The sequence below is a fragment of the Tachyglossus aculeatus genome, chromosome 3 (genome assembly GCF_015852505.1).
Source record: "Tachyglossus aculeatus isolate mTacAcu1 chromosome 3, mTacAcu1.pri, whole genome shotgun sequence".
Classification (NCBI taxonomy): domain Eukaryota; kingdom Metazoa; phylum Chordata; class Mammalia; order Monotremata; family Tachyglossidae; genus Tachyglossus; species Tachyglossus aculeatus.
In genome coordinates, this window is record NC_052068.1 from 57,376,232 (window position 1) to 57,398,519 (window position 22,288).

The 22,288-nt window shown below is 43.9% G+C and overlaps 1 protein-coding gene across 1 annotated transcript in view; it reads right to left on the reverse strand.

Annotated features, from left to right (window-relative positions):
• The window catches only part of LIFR (LIF receptor subunit alpha), a 169,717-nt gene extending 148,392 nt beyond the window's left edge, over positions 1-21,325 (reverse strand). Inside the window, exon 1 of the mRNA XM_038744413.1 lies at positions 21,289-21,325. The gene's annotated coding sequence lies outside the window, so the exon portion shown is untranslated. The remainder of the gene's footprint in view (positions 1-21,288) is intronic.
• Between the last annotated feature and the right edge of the window lie 963 nt (positions 21,326-22,288).

The following is a 22,288-nucleotide window of genomic DNA, read 5'->3' on the forward strand; positions in this document are numbered from 1 at the left end:
AATTCCAACCCATGTTGTGGAAGTCAGCATTCCAACAATGAATGGAATGCACACCAGCTGTGTAAAACTTAAAACTCCTGGGAAAACAAATGTGTCATGGATTGCCTGGCTCAGGGAACTGGTAATGGGATATAGAATTTCTCACTTCTAGACCACTGGTTCCAACCCCAGGGTAAGAATTGAGGCTGCATTTCCAGAGTTAATGTGAAAGTTGATGGGGGTGAGCCCCCCAGTTTTTGTATAATTTGTGATCACATCACTGAAGCAGCAGCCATGACTTTAAGTAATCTTCTGGTATCTTTAGGAGTTAGGAGAAGGAAGAAATGGCCAGGGATTTGCATTCTTCTTTCTGGGGGTGGTGTTTTGAGGGGAGAACTGAAGCTAGGTGGGTGGGCAACCAAGGTTGGGCCCCCAGCTGTTGAGACAGCTGGATTCCACATCAACCAGGCAGAAACTGCTTCTCTTCTAATTCAGTGAAGATTACATCCCTGCAGAACAAAATTCAGTGGGGAAGTAGCCCTGTCCCATCCTTTCTAGCTCAGTTGTCCAATTCTGGACATCTCTGTGTCAACAGGCTAGGGAGGAATAATATCAGTAATAATAATATTGATATTTGTTAAGCGCTTACTGTGTACCAGGCACTATACTATGTGCTGGGGTGGATACAAGCAAACCGGGTTGACACAGTCCCTGTTCCACCTGGGGCTCACAGTCTCAATCCCCATTTTTCAGATGAGGTAACTGAGGCACAGAGAAGTGAAGTGACTTGACCAAGGACTCACAGCAGACTTCACTTCCCTTTCCCTAGGCCTCAGTTACCTCATCTGTAAAATAGAGATTAGGAGTGTGAGCCCCATGTGGGACATGGTCTGTCAGTCAAAAGTGTTTATTGAATGGCTACTGTGTGCAGAGCACTGCTTGGGAGAGAACGGCAACACACACACTCCCTGCTCACAGCAAGCTTATAGTCTAGAGGGGGAGTTAGACATTATTATTAATAAATTACAGATTTGTACATAAGTGCTGTGGGGCTGGGAGGATGGATAAAAGGAGCAAGTCACGGACTTTGCCCAACCTGATAAAGTTGTATCTATCCTAGTGCTTAAAGTAGTGCATGGCAAGTAATAAGCATTTAACCAATACCATAAATAAAAGTTCTGCAAGCCACCTGGGGGTTAAGGGAGGAGGGAAAAGAGGGTCTACACCTCTTTTCCTGCCATCCGCCTGCCCCCGTTTTCCACATTATTCCTCCTGGGCCATGTCAGCCCCCCCAATTTTTGCAGCCACAGCTGGGGAGGTGGTCTGCAGTGGGGTCCGTTGCTGCAGGGATAAATGGAATTAGTGAGGTGGGGAGGAGCAACTCGTGGGGAAGGGAAAACGTCAAGTTCTGGGAGCAAAAAGTCGAAGACTGCCTGGGGAAAAAGCACATCAGGATTTGGGGTAAGGTTAGCTTTGAAGAGTTCAACTAGAAAGGGGTTGAAGACAAATACGATTGATTGAGGATGGATTTATGCTGCTTTAGGATCTGCATGCAAAGCGCTATTTATTAAGTGCTTATTATGTGCTAAGTACTAGACTAAGTGCTGGAGTAGATACAAGATAATCAGATTGGGCAGAGTCCCTGTTCCATAGAGGGCTCACAGTTTAGGAGATAATCCATTTTACAGAGGATGAAACAGGGTCCGAGAGGCTATGGGGTTTGCCCAAGGTCACACACCTCAGGCAAGTAGTAGAGCTGGGATTCAAACCCAGGTGCATGATATCTCCACCAGGACAAACTGCCTTCAAGCACTTGGGAAAGTACAGTTGTTAGACAACAGTGGGAAGGATTGGGAGGCAGGACCTCGGGGTCCCCCGCCTGAGGCCGCCGGATGAAATTAGAGAAACAGCGTGGCTTAGTGGAAAGAGCATTGGTTTGGGAGTTAAAGGACGTAGGTTCTAATCCCGGCTCTGCCACTTGTCTGCTGTGTGACCTTGGGCAAGGCACTTCACTTCTCTGGGCCTCAGTTCCCTGTCTGTAAAAATGGGGATGAAGACTGTGAGCCCCACGTGGGACAACCTGATCACCTTGTAATCCCCAGCACTTAGAACAACGCTTGGCACGCAGTAAGTGCTTAACAAATACCACTGTTATTATTATTATTATCATTATTATTAAGATTCCTGTCAAGATCATGTGACAGTGGTCCATGAGCAGCTCCTTTGCTCCTAAACCCTTGCTACTCCCTCAAACCGATCCTTTACCCTCTTTGAAAGTTGGAGAAGCAGAATGACAGAGTGGATAGAGAAAGGGCCTGGGAATCAATCAATCAATCGCATTTATTGAGCGCTTACTGTGTGCAGAGCACTGTACTAAGTGCTTGGGAAGTACAAGTTGGCAACATATAGAGACAGTCCCTACCCAACAGTGGGCTCACAGTCTAGAAGGGGGAGACAGAGAACAAAACCAAACATACTAACAAAATAAAATAAATGGAATAGATAGGTACAAGTAAAATAAACAGAGTAATAAATATGTACAAACATATATACATATATACAAGTGCTGTGGGGAAGGGAAGGAGGTAAGATGCAAGTTGGCAACATATAGAGACAGTCCCTACCCAACAGTGGGCTCACAGTCTAAAAGGGGGAGACAGAGAACAAAACCAAACATACTAACAAAATAAAATAAATAGAATAGATATGTACAAGTAAAATGAATAAATAAATAAATAAATAAATAGAGTAATAAATAAATAAATAAACAGAGTAATAAATAAATAAATAGAGTAATAAGTCGGAAGGTCATGGGTTCTAAACCCAGTTCCAGCACTTTTCTGCTGGGTGACCTTGGGCAAGTCACTTCACTTCTCTGGGCCTCAGTTCTCTCATCTGTAAAATGGGGATTAAGACTGGCCTTTGTGGGACAGGGACTGTGTCCAATCCAATTATCTTGTTTCAACCCCAACGCTTGGAACAGTGCCTGGCATATAGTAAATGCTTAACAAATACCATTATTGTTATTATTACTAACCCCATTTTCCAGCTTGGGGTGGGGTGGGAAGACCCCACCCATCCCTATCCCTTTCCACCCCCTTTCTCTACACCAGTGCTAACTCCAAACCTGGCTGGTTTTTGCAACCCTGTTCCTGTCTAAACCCTTGCCACCTTAGTGGCCCCCGAGATTCACGGGACAGACAGGCTGAACTGGCACAGCAAGGGTGGGTGTCAGTCATCCCCAGTTCTCCCCCTCACCCACTCCAAGGGGACGGTTAGTAGTCTTGGTTGCCCATCTATTCCACAGGAAAAGAAAAAAAAAATCCTGGGTCTTAGGTTACTCTGACATTTTATGAACATAAAGAAATGAAATGAACAAAAAGTCATGTAAACACTGCCCCTGGGCTCCCTCCAATTCTAAAACAGAGAATCAACGTGGAAAGAGCACTTTTGGGCTTGGGAGACAGAGGAACTGGGTCCTAATCCTGGCCTGCTGTGTGACCTTAGGCAAGTCACTTCACTTCTCAGAGCCCCAGTTACCTCATCAGTAAAATGGGGATTAAGACTGTGAGCCCCATGTGGGACACGGATTGTGTCCAACCTGATTTTTTTTAAGTCTAACCCAGCACTCAGTACTGTGTCTGGCACATAATAAGCAAATACCATTTTAAAAAAAAAAACAAGTTGGTCACCAAAATAGCTAGTGACTAGAACTTCTATTTCACATCCATATTATAGAGAGGTTACTCATTGATCCAGACCTGATTTTAAACTCTTTTACATGCTCCAAGTGCAGCCCAGGAATTCCTTTGGGTTTTGTCCTGATATGCAGGAAAAGTACTCTTGTGTATGGGGAGTAGTAATGTCGTTTCTAGAGTGATAACCTGTCATGGCTCAGTGGAAAGAGCCCGGGCTTGGGAGTCAGAGGTCATGAGTTCTAATCCTGGTTCCGCTACCCGTCAGCTGTGTGACTCTGGGCAAGTCACTTAACTTCTCTATGCCTCAGTTACATCTTCTGTAAAATGGGGATTAAGACTGTGAGCCCCATGTGGGACAACCTGATCACCTTGTATCTCCCCTAGTGCTTAGAACAGTGCTTGGCACATAGTAAGCACTTAAATACCATTATTATTATTATTATTATTATTAAAACACTTTTTTTGTAAATGATGTTACCTTAAAAATAAATCTTCTAGACTATGAGCCCGTTGTTGGGTACGGACCGTCTCTATATGTTGCCAACTTGTACTTCCCAAGCTCTTAGTACAGTGCTCTGCACACAGTAAGCAATAATAAGCAAATACTGTGTGCAGAACACACAGTAAGTGCTCAGTAAATACGACTGAATGAATGAATGAATAAAAACCTGAAGATTCAGAAGCTTGGAAAGTGTTATTTTGGGGAGTTTGAACAGGGGCAGGATACGGCCTTCAGCCTGAGGAAACAGAGCTGAGAGGAGCCCGCTGATAAATATTTTTCCTGCTGTGCGGATCAAAAGAAGCCATTTATTGAAGGAAGGGATGGAAGTGTTTGATGAGGCCCTTCTGCAGAATCCCCAGTAAACAGGATAAGCCCTATCAATGAAAGCTTATTTGCTGCCAGGGGACAGACTGGGGAACAATGGAGGAACTAGAATAAGAGGGTGGCAAGGAAAGAGAATAGGTCTTGACAAGATTGTTCTGCCAAGAAAATGGCCAGTAAACAGGATTAGCTTGTAATGAGATTATCAACTCAGGAACTGGAGACTCAGACTGGAGATTGCAGGGTTGCATAAGGGAAAGCAACACCCGTAATTTGCCACACAGTTAGAGAGGAAAGGCGAGTTGGGCAAAAATTTCTGACGGGGAAATAGAGGTGCATGATTTTGCCGCAGTCAGAGTTTGAGGGGTAAAGCAAATTGGGACCAACATTTTGTTGGGTTAAGAGGCCTTCCCTGACTAGCCCCCACCCCCCAATTTCCTCTTCTCTCACTCCCTTGCATCACCTTTGCACTTCATTCATTCAATTATATATAATAAAATAATAATAATAGTATTTGTTAAGTGCTATGTGCCAGGCATTGTACTAAGCACTGGGGTGGATACATTCAAATAGGGTTGAACATAGTTCCTGTCCCACGTGGGGCTCACAGTCTCGATCCCCATTTTATTGGTGAAGTTATTGAGGCAGAGAGAAGTTAAGTGACTTACCCAAGGTCACACAGCAGACAAGTGACAGAGCTGAGATTAGAACCCACGACCCTCTGACGCCCAGGCCCATGTGTGTGTAGAGCACTGTTCTGAAGCACTTGGGAGAGTTCAATAAATAGACATTTCTTGCCCACAACGAGGTAATTTGAATAGCTTTATTCATCCCTCCATCAGCGTGGCTCAGTGGAAAAAGCACGGGTTTGGGAGCCAGAGGTCATGGGTTCTAATCCCGGCTCCACCACTTGTCAGCTGTGTGACTTTGGGCAAGTCACTTAGCTTCTCTGGGCCTCAGTTACCTCATCTGTAAAATGGGGATTAAGACTGTGAGCCCCACATGGGACAACCTGATCCCCTTGTATCCCTCCCAGCGCTTAGAACAGTGTTTTGCACATAGTAAGAGCTTAACAAATGCCATTATTATTATTTATTATCAGCCCCACAGCACTTACGTTCACATCCGTAATTCTTTTATATTAATGTGTATTCCCACTTTAAACTGTAAGCTCATTGTGGGCAGGGAATGTGTCTACCAACTCTGTTATGCTGCACTCTCCCAAGTACTTACTACAGTGCTCTGCCCACATCATCAATCGCATTTATTGAGCGCTTACTATGTGCAGAGCACTGTACTAAGCCCACAGTAAATGCTACATAAATACAATTGAAATAGGAGGAAATGTTGAGAAGCAGTGTGGACTAGTGGATAGAGCAGGAGCCTGGGAGGCCCTGGGTTCTAGTGTGCTACTGTGTGTCAAGCACTGCGCTAAGCATTGGGGTAGGTAACATTAATTAGGTTAAACACAGTTCCTGTCCTGCATGGGGCTCTCAGTCTAAGCAGGAGGGAGAACAGGTATTTAATCCCCATTTTACAGTTGAGGAAACAAGTCACTACTTCACTGTGCCTCAGTTACCTCACCTGTAAAATGGGGATTGAGACCGTGAGCCCCACTTAGGACAGGGACTGTGTCCAACCCGTTTTACTTGTAACCACCCCTGTGCTTAGTACAGTGCCAGGCACATAGTAAGCGCTTAAAAACCACAATTATTATTATTAAGCACAGAGAAGTGATTTGCCCAAGGTCACACAGCAAGCAATTGGCAGAGAAAGGATTAGAACCCAGGTCCTTTTGGCTTGCAGGCCTCTGCTCTTTTCGCTAGGCAACACTGCTTCTCACCTCACATGGCAAGGGACTAGATAAGGAGCATTCCCTGTCTTCCTTTGCATAGTGTGCAAAAGTTAGCCTCAGTGGCACTCATGATGATGGTATTTGTTAAGCGCTTACTATGTGCCACACACTGTTCTAAGCGCTGGGGGAGATGAGGCAATCAGGTTGTTCTACGTGGCGCTCACAGTCTTAATCCCCATTTTACAGATGAGGTAACTGAGGCACATGAAGTTAAGAGAAGAAGTTAGGAGAAGCAGCATGGCTCAATGGAAAGAGCCCAGGTTTGGGAGTCAGAGGTCATGGATTCAAATCCCACTCCACCAATTGTCAGCTGTGTGACTTTGGGAAAGTCACTTAACTTCTCTGTGCCTCAGTTACCTCATCTGTAAAATGGGGATTAAGACTGTGAGCCCCACGTAGAACAACCTGATCACCCTGTAACCTCCTCAGTGCTTAGAACAGTGCTTTGCACATAGTAAGTGCTTAATAAATGCCATCATTATTATTATTATTATTAAGAGAAGAAGTTAGGAGAGGCAGCGTGGCTCAGTGGAAAGAGCCCAGGCTTGGGAGTCAGAGGTCATGGGTTCAAATCCCAGCTCCGCCAATTGTCAGCTGTGTGACTTTGGGAAAGTCACTTAACTTCTCTGTGCCTCAGTTACCTCATCTGTAAAGTGGGGATTAAGACTGTGAGCCCCACGTAGAACAACCTGATCACCCTGTAACCTCCCCAGTGCTTAGAACAGTGCTTTGCACATAGTAGGCACTTAATAAATGCCATTATTATTATTCATTCAATCGTATTTATTGAGCGCTTATTATTATTATCATTAGTGGTGGAGGCGGGATTAGAACCCATGACCTCTGACTCCCAAGCCCGTGCTCTTTCCTTTGAGCCCGCTGCTTCTCCTCAGATTGAGTAAATGTATTTGAGCGCTTACTGTGTGCAGAGCCCTGTGCTAAGCACTTGGGTGTTGGTAGGCATATTCCCTGCCCAAAAGGAACTTACAGTCTAGAGGGGCAGTCTAGAGATGTTTCATGGTCAGGGGTGTCACATTCAAACTGGACACTGTTGAAAAGTTGATGAGGCAGGGCATGTCACTGTTTATTGTTGTACTGTACTGTCCCAAGTGCTTAATACAGTGCTCTGCACACAGTAAGTGCTTAATAAATGCGATTGAAGAATTTATTCATTCATTCAATCACATTTACTGAGCGCCTACTGTATGCAGAGCACTGTACTAAGTGCTTGGGAAGTACAAGCTGGCAACATATAGAGACGGTCCCTATCCAACAATGGGCTCACAGTCTAGAAGAATTCATTCATTCATTCAATCGTATTTATTGAGCGCTTACTGTGTGCAGAACACTGTACTAAGCGCTTGGGAAGTACAAGTTGGCAACATATAGAGACGGTCCCTACCCAACAGCGGGCTCACAGTCTAGAAGGCGGGCTCACAGTCTAGAAGACTTCACGTCATCTGTGAAATAGGGTCAGCTGTGTGACTTTGGGCAAGTCACCTCACTTCTCTGGGCCTCATGTACCTCATCTGTGAAATGGGATCAGCTGTGTGACTTTGGGCAAGTCACCTCACTTCTCTGGGCCTCATCATCATCAGTCGTATTTATTGAGCGCTTACTATGTGCAGAGCACTGGACTAAGCGCTTGGGAAGTACAAATTGGCAACATATAGAGACAGTCCCTACCCAACAGTGGGCTCACAGTCTAAAAGAACTGTACCTCATGTACCTCATCTGTGAAATGGGGATGAAGACTGTGAGCCCCCCGTGGGACAACATGATGATGATGATGATGATGATGATGGCATTTGTTAAGCGCTTACTATGTGCAAAGCACTATTCTAAGCGCTGGGGGGATACAGGTGATCAGATTGTCCCATGTGGGGCCCACAATCTCAATCCCCATTTTACAGATGAGGGAACTGAGGCTCAGGGAAGTTAAGGGACCTGCTCAAGGTCACACAGCAGACATGTGGTGGGGTCGGGATTTGAACCCATGACCTCCGACTCCAAAGCCCGGGCTCTTTCCACTGAGCCACGCTGATCACCTTGTAACCTCCCCAGCACTTAGAACAGTGCTTGGCACGTAGTAAGTGCTTGAGGCCCTTCTGCAGAATCCCCAGTAAACAGAGTAAGCCTTATTAATGAAAGCTTATTTGCTGCCAGGAGACAGTCTGGGGAACAATGAAGGAACTAAAATAGAGGGTGGCTAAGAAAGAGAATAGGTCTTGGTAAGATTGTTCTGCAGTCTAGAGATGTCTCATGGTCAGGGGGGGTCACCTTTAAATTGGACAGCCCTCCCAAGCAGATAGTCTAGATGACCCCATCTATGATGTTAGCAATTGACAACACTTTCCCTCTCTCAGCCTGATTTTTCTGCTATTATCTCATTGTAGTCCTCCTGCTCTGCCAGATCATGTTGTTTATTATTCTCTCCTCCCCCTTTTCAGCCCTGTCCCTTCCGTAGTTGCTGAGATGAGAAAAACACATGAACAGTTGTGACCAGTCTCACAAGTGTATGGTCACGGGTACAGTTTTGATCCTGGTGGATTGACTGCATAGGATCACATTCTTTTACTGGGATGTCACCCCTATCTGCAATGTTTGTGTCTCTATTGCTAGACTGTAAGGTCTTTGAGGGGAGGGATCTTGTTTACCTGCTCTCTGCAGAACATTATACTAAGCACTGGGGAGAGTACAATAGAGCAAGTGCTTGATAAATACCATTGATTGATTCCAGGACTTCCTCGCTTGTGAGCCTACATTGTCACTCACTGCGGAGTGGGCTGGAGGTGAGACATCATTCATTCATTCATTCAATCATAATTATTGAGCGCTTACTGTGTGCAGAGCACTGTACTAAGCACTTGGGAAGTTCAAGTTGGCAACATATAGAGATGGTACCTACCCAACAACGGGCTCACAGTCTAGAAGGGGGAGACAGACAACAAAACATGCGGATAAGTGTCAAGTTGTCAGAACAAATAGAATTAAAGCTAAATGCACATCATTAACAAAATAAATAGAATAGTAATTATGTACAAATAAAATAGAGTAATAAATGTGTCAAGCTGTCAGAACAAATAGAATTAAAGCTAAATGCACACCATTAACAAAATAAATAGAATAGTAATTATGTACAAATAAAATAGAGTAATAAATATGTATAAACATATATATAGGTGCTATGGGGAGGGGATAATGGCCAACGTGTTCAAGACTGTAATAAAACTGCTCAGTGAGGTGGTAGGTTATTCATTCAGTCATATTTATTGAGCGCTTACTGTGTGCAGAGCACTCCACTAAGTGCTTGGAAAGTATGATACAGCAATGAAGAGAGACAATCCCTGCCCACAATGGGCTTACAGTCTAGAGCAGAGATCTATGGTAAGTCCTATTACTTTGAACTGGTAGAGTACTTTATTTTCAGAGTCTTTCATATCAATTCTCATTTTTGTCCCTACAACAGGTTGCGTTAACCTCTTTGGGCCTCAGTTTGCTCATCGGTAAAAATGGGGATGTCATTTGGGCAAAGTCACTCATAAGGCCAGTGGCACAGCTTTTAAGTCATTCATTCACTCAGTCGTATTTATTGAGCACTTAGTGTGTGCAGCGCACTGTACTAAGCGCTTGGGAAGTACAAGTCGGCAACATATAGAGATGGTCCCTACCCAACGAACGGGCTCACAGTCTATGAGCCCCTTGAGGGATAGGAACCATGTTTAACTCCCACTAGCATATTTTGGAGGAGCAGTGTGGCTCACTGGAAAGACCCCAGGCTTTGGAGTCAGAGGTCATGGGTTCAAATCCCGGCTCCACCACTTGTCAGCTGTGTGACTTTGGGCAAGTCACTTAACTTCTCTGTGCCTCAGTTCCCTCATCTGTAAAATGGGAATTAAGACTGTGAGCCCCACATGGGACAACCTGATCACCTTGTAACCTCCCCAGTGCTTAGAACAATGCTTTGCACATAGTAAGCACTTAATAAATGCCACTATTATTATTATTAATAATAATATATTTTCTCCTAGTCAATCAGTGGTATTTATTGAGAGCTTACTATATGCAGAGCACTGTACTAAGTGCTTAAGGTAGTACAATACAAACAGAATTAGCAGATCCTTTCCCTGCCCCTAACAAGCTTACAGTCTAGTGCTTGATGATAGCAATAATAGTAATAATAATAATGATGGTATTTGTTAAGCACTTACTATGTACCAAGCACTGTTCTAAGCGCTGGGATATTCATTCATTCATTCAATTGTATTTATTGAGCAGTTACTGTTGTGCCGAGCACTGTACTAAGTGCTTGGAAAGTACAATTTGGCAAGAAATAAAGACAATCCCTACTCAACAGTGGGCTCACAGTCTAGAAGGGGGAGACAGACAACAAAACAAAACAAGTAGACAGGCATCAATAGCATCGATATAAATAAAAAGAATTATAGATATTTCTTCCCAAATCAACCAATGGTATTTATGAAGCGCTCATGAAACAAGGCCAGGCCAAAGCATATGAAGAGGAAAAAACAAATTGGTCAATTATTTTCTGGGCCAGTGCTGCAGACAGGTTTAAATACAAGGTTATCAGGTTGTCCCACGCGGGGCTCACAGTCTTCCCATTTTACAGATGAGATAACTGTGGCACAGAGAAGTTAAGTGACTTGCCCAAAGTCACATAGCTGACAAGTGGTGGAACCGGGATTAAAACCCAAGTCCTCTGACTCCCGGGCTCTTCCCACTAAGCCAAGCATTGTCCTAAGTGCTGGGGTAGATACAAACTAATAAGGTAGGACACAGTCCCTGTCCCACATGGGGCTCACACTCTTAATCCCCATTTTACAGATGAGGTCACTGATGCTCAGAGAAGTAACTTACCCAGGTCACACAGAAGACATGTGACAGACCTGGGAATAGTCCTTCTTACTTCCAGGCCCGTGCTGTATCAACTAAGCCATGCTGCTTCCCTGTACCATCCTCTACACACAGTAAGGGCTTAATACTAATACTATTACAGCTGGGACTAGAACCCAGGTCTCAATTTACAGCCCTCAGCCCTTTTCACAAATCCACACTGTCTCTTCTTTATTATATGGATTCTGCCTTAGACAGGGCACTTTAAGTAGGTGCTGTCATACTTGGATTTACCTAGTAGTTACAAATAGCAGCCAGAAGAAACAGCACAGCCTGATTGATTGATTGATTGTTTCATTCAGTCATATTTATTGAACCCTTACCGTGTGCAGAGCACTGTACTAAGCACTTGGGAAGTACAAATAGGCAACATATAGAGACGGTCTCTACCCAACAACGAGCTCACAGTCTAGAAGACAACTGATTAGCACCAGAGTGAGAACATTTGAGCTTTGTACAGATGAGTTACTCATCTGTAAAATGGGGATTGAGATTGTTAGCCCCATATGGAACAGAGACTGTGTCCAACCCTATTTGCTTCTATCTACCCAAGTGCTTAGTACAGTGCCTGGCACGTTGTAAGCACTTAAATACCACAATTAGTATTATTACACAGGTTTACAATGGGGCTGGGAAGTAGCTTAACTTTGTTCTACCTCAGTTTCTTTATCTGTGTAATGGAGATAACAGAATCTGCTTGGTAACTGAAGATAGATGCCACATGGTGTGCCTCAAAAGCAAAACACTTGGGAGAGTACAATATAACAGTAAACAGCTACATTCCCTGCCCACAATGAGTTTAAAGTCTAGAGGGGGAGCTCTGACAGCATGCCGGAGTCTTATAAACAATGGGAACAAATCCAAGGGTAAGGGTGACAGAGAAGAGAGGGGGAGTAGGGGAAATGAGAGCTTAGTTGGGAAAGGTTTCTTGGAGGAGATTTCAAAAAGGTTTTGAAGGTGGAAAGGGTGATTGTCTTTCGGATAAGAAGGGGAGGGCATTCCAGGCCAGAGACAGGATGTGGGTGAGGGGTCAGTGATGGGACAGATGAGATCGAAGTACAGGGAGTAGGTTGGTGTTAGAGGAGTAAAGTGAGCGTGCCGGGTTGTAGAAGGAAATCAGCAAGGTAAAGATAGAAGGAGCAAGGTGATTGAGTGCTTTAAGGTCTATGGTAAGAAGCAGCGTGGCTCAGTGGAAAGAGCATAGTCTTGGGAGTCAGAGGTCATGGGTTCTAATCCCACCTCTGCCACTTGTCAGCTGTGTGACTTTGGGCAAGTCACTTAGCTTCTCTTTGCCTCAGTTACCTAATCTGTAAAATGGGGATTAAGACTGTTAGCTCCACATGGGACAACCTGATTATCTTGCGTCTACCTCAACGCTTAGAACAGTGCTTAGCACATAGTAAGCACTTAAATACCATCATTATTATTCTCTATATGTTGCCAACTTGTACTTCCCAAGCGCTTAGTACAGTGCTCTGCACATAGTAAGTGCTCAATAAATATGATTGATTGATTATCAAGTGGAGACCCTGTTTAAACAGTTACATGAGCTCTTGGACATAATGGAACACTGAGGAATCACTGCAGGAGCTGAAAACTCAATCGTATTTATTCAGTGCTTACTGTGTGCGGAGCACCGTACTAGGTGCTTGGGAGACTACAAAATAATAGAGTTCATTCATTCATTCAATTGTATTTATTGAGTGATTACTACTACTACTAATAATGTTGGTATTTGTTAAGCGCTTACTATGTGCGCTTCTAAATGCTAGGGGATAAACTAGGTAATCAGGTTGTCCCACATGGGGCTCACACCCATTTTAAAGGTGAAGTAACCGCGGCACAGAGACTTTAAGTGGCTTTCCCAAGGTCACATGGCTGACAAGTGGTGGAGCCGGAATTAGAACCCACATCCTCTGACTCCCAAGCCCACGCTCTTTCCGCTAAACCATGCTGCTGTGTGCAGAACACTGTACTAAGCACGTGGGAGAGTACAATAGAATAATAAACAGACACGTTAGAGAAGCAGCATGACAGAGTGAATAGAGCAAGGGCCTGGGAATCAGGAGGTCATGGGTTCTAAACCCAGCTCCGCCACTTGTCTACTGGGTGACCTTGGGCAAGTCACTTCACTTCTCTGGGCCTCAGTTCCCTTATCTGTAAAATGGGGATTGAGACCATGAGCCCCACAGGGGACAGGGGATGTGTCCAACCTGATTTGCTTGTATCCACCCCAGTGTTTAGTATAGTGCCTGTGCCATAGTAAATGCTTAAAACCATAATTATTATTACATTCACTTCCCACAATGACCTTACAGTCTAGAGTTGGTAGACATATTCCCCGCCCTCAACAAGCTTACTGCCCGCCCCTCCATCTCCATGGTTCAAGAAGGGTGAAATATCTGACTGCAGTAGCTACTGAGGTATTTTGTAGCTGGAAGTCTTAGATTATAAGGGGGCTCGGCACATTTGCAACTCAGATTCAGGAACAGTGCAAGCAGCAGCACCAAGTCTGCTATACAGTGAAACAAGATGACCTAATAATAATAATAATGATGATGATGGTACTTGTTAAGTGCTTATTATATGCCAAACACTGTTCTAAGCACTTGGGTAGAACCAAGCTAAGACATGTGGGGCTCACAGCCTTAATCCCCATTTTACAGATGGAGTAACTGTGGCACAGAGAAGTGAAGTGGCTTGCCCAAGGTCACACAGCAGACAAGTGGCAAAGCCAGGATTAGAATCCACGTCCTCTGACTCCCAAGCCCGTGCTCTTTCCACTAAATTTCGCTTAGTACTCTTTCTACTACGTTTTGCAAGGACCAATTTGTTGCCAATTTGTACTTCCCAAGCGCTTAGTACAGTGCTCTGCACATAGTAAGCGCTCAATAAATACGATTGATGATGATGATGATGACCTGGGTTCTAATTCTGGCTCCACCACTTGCCTCCTGTGCGACCTTAGGCAAATCACTTTACCTCATCTGTAAAATGGGGATGAAGACTGTGAGCCCCATTTGCTCTGCACACAGTAAGCGCTCAATAAATACGATTGATGATTTGGAACAGGGACTGTGTACAACCTGATTAACCTGTACCTACGCCAGTCCTTAAAACGGTGTTTAACACACAGTAAGCACTTAACAAATATCATAATCTATTATTATATGGTTATCAGAGGCCTTTCAGACAATTTGTCACTATCAGTGGATCAGACTTCTGCAATTCCTTGGTCAATCTGACTTCCCTGAAGAGTTCGTTAAGATTGAGATACTGATGACGGTAAAGATGATTCAGAGTAGGGGATGCCCTGACTGATCCATTGCCAATGGGGCAAGACAAGGATACACAGTAAACACAGACATGAAGGAATACCTGGATGCGGGTATAAGCATATGTTTCTCCATTCATTCATTCAATTGTATTTATTGAGCGCTTACTGTGTGCAGAGCCCTGTACTAAACCCTTGGGAGAGTACAATATAACAACAGACACATGCTGCACCCACAACGAGCTTCTCCTCTGAAATAATGTTCTGCACAAGGTGCTCAATAAATACCATTTTTAAGAATGGTATTTAAGTGTTTTTGCTACGTGCCAAGCACTGTAATAAATACTGGGGTAGATTTACTATAATTGGGTTGAATTCAGTTCCTGTTGCACATAGGATTCACAGTTTAATCCCCATTTTACAGAGGACGGAACTGAAGCACAGAGAAGCAAGGTCACACAGCAGACAGGTCATGGACCTGGGACTAGAATGCAGGTTCTCTGATTCTTAGGCCTGTGCTCTTTCCACTAGGCCATGCTGCTTCTCACTGATCGCTATTTTTCCAGATCAGGCTTCAGGTGCCATCCAAACTCCTAGGCTGAGTCATTTAGGACTTAGAAGTTCTAGAGGCGAGCGCACATGCACACATTCATTCATTCAATCATATTTATTGAGTGCTTACTGTGTGCACAGCACTTGGGAAAGTACACTACAACAGTGATATTCCTTACCCACAATGGACTCACATACACAAGAGACAAGTGATTATAAACTGCATCTCTAGATCAGCTAGGTTTTAAAGACAAAATCTGAAAGCAATGATTAACCTAACAGCTTGCAGTGGGAAAACTGAACACACAACTAAAAGTTTGACACCCTATTCTGTTACCTAAGCAGCTCGATGTCCAATGATAGCATGACTCAAAACTCAGAAGCGGGAAAGCCCTGAGATTTCTCTGCTCCAGAGTCAGCATTCTGCAAACTACATCCTGGTATTCGGCATTTCCAGTATTATCAGTGTCTCCTTGCTGAAATCCTGTTCCCCCGTTTCATGCTTATCTTGAAACTGCAATGTTTTATTGCTGTTGCTTTTTTAACCTTCAGCTTCCATGACCTTTAAAACAAAAAAATAAATGAAAGCCGAGCTAGTCTAAAACCAGCTTGTTTGCAACTCGATATAGGCACTGAAAGGGAACCAGCTAGACACTGGTGTGTGGTTGTATCAGATACAGCCCTTGACAAGTTGTTGATTCTAGTTCATGACCTGAAACAGCCTGATTACCAGCACATTCTCTTAAACTAACCCCAAACAACTGAGGAAATGGCAGGGGGGTAAATCCAGGCAAACCCTTTCTAGTCTTTCAATAGTGACTAAGGAAAGCAACATGGCCTAATGATGATGATGGTATTTGTTAAGCGCTTACTATGTGCAAAATCACTGTTCTAAGTGGCAAGGGCACAGGCTAGGGAGGAAGGATATGGGGCTGCGAGATTTATTAAAGTCACCATCTCCACTGAGAAGCCTTCCCTGATTAAGCCCTCTTTTTCATTCAATCAATCGTATTTATTGAGCACTTGCTGTGTGCAGAGCACTGTACTAAGCACTTGGGAAGTACAAGTCGGCAACACGCAAAGACAGTCCCTACCCAACAGCGGGCTCACAGTCTAGAAGGGGGAGACAGAGAACAAAACCAAACATACTAACAAAATAAAATAAATAGAATAGGTATGTACAAGATAAATAAATAGAGTAATAAATATGTACAAACATATATACATATATACAGGTGCATATGTGAATATGCATAGGTGCATAGGTGAATATGAATATATTCATTCATTCAATCGTATTTATTGAGTGCTTACTGTGTGCAGAGCGCTGTACTAAGTGCTTGGGAAGTACAAGTCGGCAACGTATAGAGACGGTCCCTACCCAACAACGGGCTCACAGTCTAGAAGGGGGAGACAGACAACAAAACATGTAGACAGGTGTCAAAATCGTCAGAACAAATAGAATTATAGCTATACACACATCATTAACAAAATAAAATAGTAAATATGTACAATAAAATACAGTAGTAAATCTGTATAAATACATACAAGTACTGTGGGGAGGGGAAGGAGGTAGGGTGGGGGGATGGCGAGGAGGAGAGGAAAAAGGGGGCTCAGTTTGGGAAGACCTCCTGGAGGCGGTGAGCTCTCAGTAGGGCTTTGAAGGGAGGAAGAGAGCTAGCTTGGCGATGTGTAGAGGGAGGGCATTCCAGGCCAGGGGAAGAATGTGGGCCGGGGGTCGATGGCGGGACAGGCGAGAACAAGGCCCACTGAGGAGGTGAGCAGCAGAGGAGAGGAGGGTGTGGGCTGGGCTGGAGAAGGAGAGAAGGGAGGTGGGGTAGGAGGGGGCGGGGTGATGGACAGCCTTGAAGCTGAGAGTGAGGAGTATTTGCTCTTTTTCCCCATCTTGCTCACCCTTCTGTGTCGTCTATTCTCTTGGATCTATGACCTTTGGACATTTGGTATTTACCCCATTCCCAAACCCACAGCACTTGTGTACTTGTCTTTGAATTATATATTATTCACATTAATGTTTGTCTCCCCTCCAGACTGTAAGCTTGTTAAGGGCAGGGAATGTGTCCGCTAATTCTGTTGTATTGTACTCTCCCAAGAACTTAGTATAGTATTCTGCACATAGTTAGTGCTCAATAAATATCGTTGATTGATTTAAAGCTATGTTTGGAATGGAGAAGGGGGTGAGCCTTCTCCACTTTAGTATAAATGCACAAACGAAAACACCCTGTGATTCACTGCACATTGAGAAAGTTGAGAGCTTAACTGTGAAGAGCCAGAAGCAGGGTCCTCCTACAGTTCTGGGACAGAATTTGCTAAGGTGCAAGAGATTCTTTCTCAATGACATACATAAATACAAGCTCACCCTCAGCTTTACTGTAACTGGATATCTTGACTATAAGTGCTACTAATTTCCCAAGTGTAATTTTCCATTCTTCTACTGAAAATCTACTTTAAAGGTGAAAAATGAAAATTGGACTGCTTCTCCAAAATGAATCATTCCGTGGGCATTGTACCTGGCAAGAGATGGAAGCAATTGATTGAGCTCACTGTGGGCAGGGAATGCATCTGTTTATTGTTCATTCATTCAATATTGTTATATTGTACTCTCCCGAGTGCTTAGTATAGTGCTCTGCACACGGAAAGCACTCAATAAATATGACTGAATGAACTACAATATTCAATTATATTGTCCTGCCCTGAATAATAATACTAATAATAATAATAATATTTGTTAAGCTCTTACTATGTGCCAAGCACTGTTCTAAGCACTGGGGAGGATACAAGGTGACCAGATTGTCCCATGTGGGGCTCACAGTCTTTATTCCCATTTTACAGATGAGGGTACAGAGGCCCAGAGAAGTGAAGTGACTTGCCCAAAGTCACACAGCTGACAAGTGGCGGAGCAGGATTAGAACCCATGACCTTCTGACTCCTGAGCCCGGGCTCTCGCCGCTAAACCACACTGTTCGTAAGCTGGGTGGCCATTGGGAAGGGGAACATTTCAAAAGCCAGCTTTCCCTTCTATCCCACTCACCTTCAAGATGCCGGCCAGAATCACAAAGGAGCTCTGGAAGGATCAGTGTAGCACTTAGTACAGTGCTCTGCACACTGTAAGTGCTCAGGAAATTCGGTTGAATGAACGGTGCAACATGGGTGACTAAAATTGTTCCAACAGCTCCTATTTTGGTTGAAATGACCAGATGGAAGATACAGCAGGGACAACCTCGCCCTGATTCACATATGCTACTTATTGAGGGATTACTGGGTGCAGAGCACTGCATCAAGTGCCTGAACCCTTCTCCCTCTTCGCTTTGACATCCATAGGTCAATTATTTCATTCATTCATTCATATTTATTGAGCCCTTTGTGCAGAGCACTGTACTAAGCACTTGGGAAAGTACAATATAGCAATAGAGACATAATCCTGCCCACAACTAGCTTACAGTCTAGAGACTTATGTTAACTTCAGAAATAGGTACCATGATTTTACTGATGACACCAATACAATTTTTAGAGGCTCAACTATTTGGTTAAATCATCTAACTGCCTGCTCATATCTAATTTATTTTTTTATAAACTATGACAGCTTCTGTAGTACCTTAAGAGTTAAGAAGGCTGATAGCCAGGATTTCTTTCCAAATAGAAAGGAGAATCAAGGCTTTCAAAACTCTTCATAACTGTGTGCTTTCTTCACCCCTGCTCAGTCTTCATGAACAATATTAATACTAATCATAATAACAAAACTAATAATATAAAAGTATTTGATACAACGTAAGCACTTAACTAAGCCTCCTTTTTCACAGACTGAGCCCCCGTTTTCCTCTCTTCCTCCCCATCCCCCCGCCCTACCTCCTTCCCCTCCCCAAAGCACTTGTATATATATTTGTACAGATTTATTACTCTATTTTACTTGTACATATTTACTATTCTATTTATTTTGTTAATGCTGTGCGTATAGCTTTAATTCTATTTGTTCTGATGATTTTGACACCTGTCTACATGTTTTGTTTTGTTGTCTGTCTCCCCCTTCTAGACTGTGAGCCCATTATAGGGTAGGGACCGTCTCTATATGTTGCCGACTTGTACTTCCCAAGCACTTAGTACAGTGCTTTGCACACAGTAAGCGCTCAATAAATATGATTGAATGAATGAATGAAAGTGCTGGGTGGATATAAGGTAATCAGTTTGGACATGGTCCCTCTCCCACACGGGGCTAACAGCATCCCAAATTAAGCTTATTATTGCCCTTCACTGTGGCACTTCCATCTCTGGCTCATTGCTCGTGCCTTACCCAGGACCTAAAATGCCCTCACCCTTTAAATCTTCTCCAGCACACTTCCATCTTCAAAGCCCTCCTAGAGTTGCACCTCCTTCAGGAAGCATTCCTAGATTATATCTCCACCACCCTCCATTAGTGGAAGTCGAAAAGTCGGTCACTTAGTTCGTATACACCATTCCATAAAGATTATGGATATCAATTCATAGGCATCACTCTTCTTCCATTTATAACAATATTTTCTTCCTATCTGTACATTCCTTTCAGGGTCACATCTGGAGAGTTTCCACACTTACTGTGTGCAGAGCACTGTACTAAGCAGTTGGAAGAGTACAACAATTTAACAGACCCATTCCTTGCCCACAATAAGCTTACATCTAGAGGGGGAGACAGACATTAATATAAGTAAATTATAGATACTTACAGAAGTGCTATGAGACTGGAAAGGGGGTGAATAAAGGGAGCAAGTCAGGTTGATGCAGAAGGGAGTTGAAGAAAAGAAAAAGAGAGTTTAGTCACGGAGGCCTCTTGGAAGAGATGCGTCTTCAATAAGGCTTTGAAGGGGGGAGTAATTGTCTCTCCTGGATTCAATTCTGCACTTGGGAGAGAATAGGAGACAGTATCTGACCTCAGAGGTTACAGTCTAATGGGGGCAAGACTGGTCGACAAATACAAAATAGGATGAGCAGGAGAAAGAACAATGCTACAGATGCGAGATAAATGGACCATGAATAAGTATACAGTAATGCAAATTCATATATACCTAAGTGCTAAAGAGAGATATATAAACATAAGTGTTAAGGTTAAGAGTAGTTGCTAGTTTGACATGAATAAAAAGTGAAGCCTACAATTAGGGAATGCCTCCTGAAGGAGGCAGTTTTCAAGAAAGCATAGAAGCTAAGGAGAATGTGCCTCCGTTTCTCATCTGTAAAATGGAGATTAAACCCCTTTTCTCCTTCTCTCAAAATGAGCCCCCATGTGGGACAAAGGCTGTGTCCAATCTGCCCCAATGCTTAGTAGAATACTTTGCACATAGTAAACACTTAAATATCATTATTGGAGCTGTGGTGTGGGAGATTGGAAGTGAGAGGGTGTTCCAAGTAGAGAGAAGAGCATAGCCAAAGAGGTAAGAGAAAAATTGCTGGCAAGGTATAGTGAAAAGGTGATTTTGGGAAGAATGGAGAAGAGTGGGCTGGGGAATAGCAGAAGTCGGAAAAAGTGGATGACAGTAATGGTATTTATGATGCGATTACTCTGTGAAAAGCCCTATGCTAAGCACTGGGAGAGAGTACATGGGTGGGAGCTAGAGGGAGAAAGCTGATGGAAGACTTTGAAGTAAGATTAGGAATATGTGTTTGATGCCATAGGGGGTTTAATGAGAGAGAAGAAAGGGGCCTAATGGACAGAGCACAGATCTGGGAGTCAGGAGGACCTGGGTTCTAACCTTGGCTCCTCTACTTGTCTGCTGGGTGACCTTGGGCAAGTCACTTCCCTTCTCTGTTCATTTGCCTCACCTGTAAAATGGGGACTCAGACTGTGAGTCCCATATGGAACATGGACTGTATCCAACCTGATTAGCTTGGGTCAACTCTACTGTTTAAGTACTTGCTATGTGCCAGCACTGTACTAAATACCATTTAAAGAGAGAGAGAGAGAGAGAGAGAGAGAGAGAGAGAGAGAGAGAGAGAGAGAGAGAGAGAGAGAGAGAGCGCACACTGGGCAGAATGTGCTTTAGACAGTGATGGTGGGTAGGATAAACTGGAGAGGGGGAGAGATTGAAGCCAGGTGAGACAAAACTTTGAGAATTCTCAGTATTTAAGAGTCCTTTTGAACCTTGTTCACAAGGCTAAGTGCTTGGAGTGCCTGGAAGCAAAACAACTCAAAAGGAAAAAAAAAACCCACTCATAGGAGCGTCCTGTTCTGGCCATGCTTCAGTGAGGTTCTTCCCAGCCTGCACACCCACGATACTCCGACGAAGGGTCAGGTGGGCACTTTGGGGCCAGCTGCACTGGAAGCTTCTAGCATCACCAGGGAAACAGACTTGAATCAAAACAAAGGCGCCACAGTGTAGGCTGCGGTCTCCGGTTCCAGAATCCTAGGTCTTTAAACTGGTGCAACGGGTTTCCTGCTCACTTTGATCAGGAGGTGAAGAAAAAGAACTCTTGGGAGTGCAAACTCAGTACTGTTTTGCAGACCGATAAGGGAGGATGAGGCAGGAAGATCTTACCCCTCCTTGGATCCTACCATTCAGGGTCTGGATCAACCGGAAAAGGAGGGTTGGGGGTGGGTGGGGGTAAAGAGAATCAATCGTATTTATTGAGTGCTCACTGAAGAGGAGAGAGGAGGTGTGGGGGTAATGAGAAATTAATCATATCTGAGTGTTTATTGTGTGCAGGGCACTGAAAGAAGGGGTGGAGAGGAAGGTAAAAAAAATCACCATCATTGCCACTTTATTTTTACCCTAACCAAACCTGGGCCCCATGGGGTCAAGTCATCCAATAATCATAATGATAAAAGAGGTAGTCATTAATCACTTATGTGCCAAGCATAGGATGAAACTCAGTGCAGTGATCTACGCACTGAGGTAGATACAAGGTTATCAGGTCGGACACAGTCCCTGTCCCCCATGACGCTTACAGTCTCAATGCTTATTTTACAGATGATGGAAATCTAGCTCATCCTTATAGAGCTGTGGAGAACAAGACAGGGACTGTGGCAATAACTGATGCACTGGCGTGCTGCTTATTAACCTGAGCCTCCAGGTGAGGTTCACACATCAAAATGCAGATCCACCCCCATTTCCAAGACAGCAGTGTAGTCCAGTGATGAGGACTAAGGTATAAGGCCAAGAGGAAATTTAAATAAAAAACTGTGTTTGGATGATTCATTCATTCAATCGTAT